This window comes from Pundamilia nyererei, unplaced genomic scaffold (assembly GCF_000239375.1).
Source record: "Pundamilia nyererei isolate P.nyererei 1_Seehausen unplaced genomic scaffold, PunNye1.0 scaffold00004, whole genome shotgun sequence".
Taxonomy (NCBI): domain Eukaryota; kingdom Metazoa; phylum Chordata; class Actinopteri; order Cichliformes; family Cichlidae; genus Pundamilia; species Pundamilia nyererei.
Window position 1 is genome coordinate 3,721,156 of NW_005187405.1, and position 6,743 is coordinate 3,727,898.

At 41.1% G+C, this 6,743-nt stretch overlaps 1 protein-coding gene across 1 annotated transcript in view; it reads right to left on the minus strand.

Moving 5' to 3' along the window:
• Positions 1 to 6,743, minus strand: part of ece2a (endothelin converting enzyme 2a) — a 98,920-nt gene that overhangs the window by 26,387 nt on the left and 65,790 nt on the right. The gene's annotated exons all lie outside the window — the stretch shown is intronic.

A 6,743-nucleotide genomic window follows, 5' to 3' on the forward strand; every position in this document is an offset into this window, starting at 1 on the left:
CACAGTGAGTTTGTTTGCTTACATGCTTGTTTTTAAGCGAGGATGAGGTGTCAAATCACAACAGGGGCTTGCATAAATCATGCTGAAGGCCGTTTGACATAGCCTGACGAGCAAGAAGAGTAATACAGGAGAGATGCAAACAGCATAATTTGTTTGCTACTGAGAAAAAACAAAGAGACAGAACAAGCTGCCGCCAGGTAAATCCAAGCCTAATGCACTAATTTGCAGATGTCCACGCGGAAGCCTGTTTCCCAGAAATTACACACCATACTACCGTTGAACTACATTTGATTTCCCGTAACATCTCACGCACGCACCACCCACCCCTCATCTCCATCTAGCTCTCTAATCTTTCCCACAGCTGAAGCTGGACCACATCCCGCCGGGTTAGTTTATTTCACTGTCACATAAAGAGCCTTGGAGCGTGTTGTGTACTACAGTCAGTGACAGACAATATGGGCAGCAACTGGCAGGCAGCACTATGGGACAGATGGATTCATGCGCACTCACACATGCAGATTGCCTCTTATTCATGAAGTCTGAGGCTTATTCAGTGAATCGCTTTGACAAACTGCACCAAAAACTTCAGTCAGACTTTCGACAATACGGCTGTTACACAAACACACACAAAGTGCCTGGAATATCAACAAAGCTGATAGCAAAGATATGCAAACAGAAAATGAATAATTAACTTTATACACACACAGCTGCAGCATGGAGAGACTGTAAAAGCGTGCGTGATGGTTTTTTTTTTTTTTTAAATTGCTGAAGATTTATAACATTCATGTTTTAAGTGAGACATACAAATGTTAGGATCCAATAACTGTGCTTCAGGGTTTCTGTGTTTGTCCAGTGAAAGCCTCACCATTTGAAACTGGAAACACGAAGACAACGATGAAACTAATTTGATTTTTTTAACCTAATAATAAAGCACATGACTTCTGAAACTATAGTTACATTATTAATTATATGCAGAACCTGAAAAATTGACAAATTTCACATTTTGGATTCTGGATTCTTTCTTTTGTGTGATGTTTCACTTCCAAACAAGTTGGGATGCAACAAGTGCTCAAAGAGTCACCTGATTTGTCATTTTGTACAGATAAAGCGAAATGAGGCACAGCTTATTAGTTGAACTGAATTCAAAATCCTTCTCCTCACATACAAGGTCTTGAATAATCAGGCCTGATCAGATCTTTAAGTACCGTATCATCGCAATAGAGCTCTTCACTCTTACACTGCTGGCTTCCTTGTGGTTCCTAAGATATTTAAAAGTAAAATGGGAGGTAGAGCGTTCAGCTCTCAGATCTCTCTTCTGTTGAACCAGTGGGCCATTTTTAAAAAAAAATGCCTCTCTGTGCAAAATGGGTTTAAAAACATAAACAACTGTGGGATACTGTTAGTCCGTGATTTAGACAGGGGCAAAAAAAAGGGCATCTATGAATGCACAACACTGATCCTTGAAGCAGAGGGGCTACAGTAGCAGCAGAAGACCACACCAGTTGCCATTCCTGTCAGCTATGAACAGGAAACAAAGACAAAAAAAACAAAACTGGACAACAGAAGGTTGGAAAAACACTGCCCAATCTGATGAGTCTCAGTTGCTGCTGCCACATTCAGATGGTAGGGTCTGAATGTGGAATAAACAACATGAAAGCACGGATCCATCCTGCCTTGCATCAACAATTTGAGCTGCTGCTGGTGATGTAATGGTGTGGGGGATATTTTCCTGGCACACTTTGGACACCAAATGAGGATCGTTTAAACACCATAGACTACCTGATTATTGAGCTTCTCCAGCAAATATAAACTGGCTTCTTGAACAAGATAAAGAGTTCACTGCACTCAGATGGCCTCCAAAATCAACAGATCCCAATCCAATGCAGCACCTTTGGGATGAGATTGAACACATACATCATGTATGTAAAGCTGGCGAATCTGCAGTAACTGTGTGATGCTATCATATCAACATGGACCAAAATCCCTAAGTAATGTTTCCAGCACCTTGTAGGCTCTAAAGAGGGCATAACTCCTTACTACCAAGGTGCACCTAACAAAGTGGCCAGTGAGGTCCACAGATTCACCTTTGATCTTATATTATATAATCACCTCAGTATGACTCAGCCATAACTGACGATTCCTGCAAGGCAGAAAAGAACAAGGTTTTGAGCAGGTATGAAAAAAAAGGAGACAAGGCCACACGACGCGAGCAGAAAGAATATCTGATAACCAAACCCAGAGGAAAAAAAGATGAGGCAAACTGTGCTTTATGCATCGTCACAATTGCCTGAGGCAATGCAGTTTTTTCTGTAGAAGACTGGATAAAAGGTTTAAAATAATTTCAGTGTGGTGGTACTGAAGGAGGTGATTTAATTAACTGATTGGGAGTATTACACAACTTCTCATCTGTCCAATGAGAAGCCCAACGCCACAAACTCCCCCATGAGGCAGCACCCAAGAACTTGAGTAGGACTGAACGTATCTGTTACCCGTTTACAGAAAACTGCCATATTCGGCCATTTATCGATCTAGATATAGGCCTAATATCTGTACAAGTTTATGTTTATGATCTATTTGGGATCTACATTTTCAGTTAGTTGCAAATTATTCTGAATAAAAAGAATCTCTTTATCAACTTTTGATAACACAATAAATGTGATGTAATCTTATGAGGTGCAAGTGTAAACCAGGCTTTTGTAAGATTAGTAAAAGATGAAGTAACACATCATCATTTAAAACATTTAGAGCATAAATAGACCACTACATTTAATTGCAAACACTTTTCGGCTGCCCAACATTTCCTCAACCACATCCTTTTTATCAAAGAGTAATGGCAGACATCAGAACACTTCCTGCACTTTGATTTACATTTTTTTTCTTCACTTCACTGACACGCACCAAAAACCGTGACATCTTTTTCACGTATACTGTATGTGTGAAATTCAGCGTCTGTCAAGAGGTGGCTGACAAGCTGTTGGAAGCTACCGTGCTGCCGATGTATAAGTCACTGTCACAGGTCACACTTCTGCTAGCATGGGAGGTGTCAGTTAAATAAACGTATAATTTTCTGGAGACTGCCGTGAAGCGGTTTAGTGCAGCACGGCAAAGAGGAGGAAAGATAATCCGCTCGGATCTGAGCTTCCTCTCCGTGCAAAAGACATGTGAGCACATACGGCCAAGAAGTCGGTCAGCTCATCTGGAGCTGTGATTCTGAAGGGCACAGAGTTACATCTGTGTGTGTCAAAACAGGTTTACTTGTGTGTGCGTGTGTCTGTCCTTCATAGTAGTGACCAGCTGTTCAGCAGAGGGATCCCTGCACATCTGGCAGCTTGCAGAGGGCATCTGCCATGCAGCAAAGACGAGGGGGATGGGGAGAAAGGACAGACGAGAAGAAGACAGATGAGATTAAAGAGAGCCGAGGACAAAAGGTGATGGGTTTATCTTCATAAGGTGAAATGAAAATATGATTTACAGTCATATACTTGGATGAGCTGTAAGATAGAAAAGGAGAGGGGTTATATAAATTCAGGCTCCTCTGCACCTTTAAAAGAAAGAAAAAAAGGGGGGGGGGGGAAGAGTGCTTATGGATGTGGTGATGTGAACTACGTAGTATCTGTAAAGGAGCTGAGCCGCCGTTAGCTTAAACTCCTGCAGAAGGTCAACTTAAAGCGAGATTAGCAGGGCCAGGAGATGAGAAATCAGCGACGTACTCACGAGGAGTTCTGTCTACACACACAAAAACACGTCCTTAAAAAAACACATAGTTTTCTATTACTGCTTATATTTCTTTGATGCACAGTCACTGTAGTCGCATGCAAAGATATAGAAAAAAAAACCCCATCATAAGCTGGTGACACGGGCATAGCTGACACTGTAGACATTAAAGGAATTACTGTCAACATGAGCTAACAGATGCTTAGCGTTGATTGGTTTCAGAGGGAATCTGTTGACCTCTGGGTTGTTAGTTTATCACCCATACAAGATTATGCACTTGATGGAAAACAGAAACAGTCTTTTGATGGAGGTCTAACATAAAGTTGATATATTAAAACCCACTGCAGCTGGAAAACTCTCAGCTGCCAGCTAGAAACTTAATGACAGAATGAAGTAAAAAAACAAATAAAACAGGACTGCGATTGGTCAATAGGTTAATAAGGTTATCATGCATCTTATATTTGTTGTTTCTCAGCTCGAGCCACACAAGTCATTTTAAATCATATCTGTGTGAATTACTTTTGGGAAGAACATGCCAGGTATTATCCTGCCTAACTCAAAGTCCTCCTCAACTTAAAACTGTTGTATTCTTTGAAGCGATATGAGGCCCGTCAACAAATAATCATGAATAAATTCAATTGCATAACAGCAAGATAGATTGTAAAAATTAATAGTAAGCTTGGGGGAGAAAACAGCAGCACTATGAGTTGCTCTGGGTTCCCGAGAGGCACAGATTTGGATTTGAGCTGGATTTGCAGCAGAAAAGCATTTCAAAAGTTCATATTAGGAAAAAGAGAGAAAGAGAAGGCAATCACATTTTGGATTTTTTTTAAACAGATTGTCATAGCTGTGGAATATCACACTGACATGGGATGACATTATTATTTTTTCTCCATATTTAAGCTTCAATATCTTTGAAACTCTTCACCTGATCCAGACTGTTTTAGAGAACATCATCTCCCTTGTGTATGAGAAGCAGTTCGCTCACTGCAGAGAGACTGGCCATTCAAATATTTCAGGGACTTCAAGCATCCATCGCTCACATTAACCTGAGCTACACACCTGCGAGTCCATATTCACATCGCCACATTTCTTACCCTGAACTGCCATCAAGTCGTTTTCTAGAGAGTGAAATTTGCTTGCCCCTCAAGCAATGCCTACAAACACACTGACCTCTGGACTTTTTTTTTGAGAAAGCTTTGCATAAAATTTTGCATATGTCCTATTAAGAAGTGTCTTGTCCCCTGGATTTTTTTGTCAAATCAATGGGACATTTTAGTTTGGACACTTTTACCAGCATTAGTTTACTCGTCTACCTGTGAAAGCAGCAGTGCCTCGTGTGGTTATAGATAAACTCTTTGAGGAACATTTATTCTCGACAGTACGACTTAATCACAAAGTCTGTGTTACAGAATCTGGGCAGGGAGGCAGAGCATCATATCACATATTCAGCTGTTTGGTCAGGATTAAAAGGTTTCTGCTTCTTTAGTTTCCTTCAATACTTAAACTTCTGAAACTTTCTTTATGTTGCTTTTTTTTCTCTCAGTAAATGTTTAACACCTACTGAAACTGATCCTTCAACCCTCGAGCAACATCTGAATTAAAATTAACTCCACCTCCTCCACCACCACCACGCAAAGTCCTACAGGAAATTATTTTTTACTGCAGAAATAGGACACCTGGATATCTGACAACATTTTATATTAGAAGCACTAGACGATTAGCAAAAGCCAAGCTAAAAGTGCTGCATAGATAAGGCTGGACTTTGATGGAGTTTTATATCTCCACCTCAGGAAACGTGTGTATTTCTGGCAAAATGGTCGAACATCAAGTGTTCAAATCGATGCCCTCCCCCTCTTTCATCTAGTCTTTTAAGCAGCAACAGGCTGTTGCCTTCGCTGTCTGCTTTGGTGCATCAGCTAGAGAGTGAGGTGGTCGTTTTGGCCACTCGAAATGGAACCAGCTTAATGTTGTTTGGACTCTGAGCAGAGAGAAGCTGTGATCTGTGTGTCCGCCATGGGACTGGAATGCGAAAACAAACAGATCACAAGGCTGAGCCATCAACCCAAACTCGCTTTCAGCGGTCAGTAAAAGGTTCGAGCAGCAGACACGGGAAAAAAAGGAGACGAGAGAAAGCGACACAACCGATGGCAGGATTGATCTGCTGTGTGGAAGTGGGGTGGGGAGGAGGGGTTCACAGTTGGCTCGGTTCGATCAATCCAGAAACAAGTCAGATACACATACACAGATGCATGCTTCTGCAAACACGTAAATGAACACATGCCAACACATGCAAACACACGCCTTCTCTCACATCTCTCGCATATCAAATAGCCCAGATCCACACACACATTTGTTTTTTCAAGAAAACAAAATCCACATCGGTTGTCAGCCCTCTTAGGTCAGAAAAATGTTTTGTTATCATTTTGGACACGAGACACTTTTGATCTCCCAAATTTCTGCAATAAGTTTGAATAAAACTGTATAAACAAAGCATTTTGTCGATTTATTTACTTTTCTCTGTTTCTCTGAGTCTTTAATGTGATAAAAGCGTCTGTCCTGACTGCACTGCCTTCTAACACACTGTGCTGGAAGAATAAAAGAGGCAGTTGGAATAAGAGGAAGAGCCCACCCTTACTGAAGAATCTTCCAGACACTGACTTGAGGAGCCTGAAGAGTTTACAGGACGCAGGAATGTAGTGAAGTAGTGCTGACAGGGGTGGACATAAACTCACATGTGGTGTACGTGAACAGTAAAGTACACTATAACAGGCTCAGGAATGAAAAACAACTCTCACACTGGGAGATTATTGTACTCTACTAACCTTCATGGGCTGTTCTCCACTCCACTTTACTGTGGCCTACATTGATTTTTCACTCATCCATTTTAAATATGGATCCCACCTCCCTCGCCTTTTTACTCACTACTTGGTTGTGCTTATCACAGATAAGCAAACAAATGCACAGTCCTAGCAGATAGATGAAGAAAGACCAAATGAAAGCAGAGTTAAAAACAGTAACTAAAATGG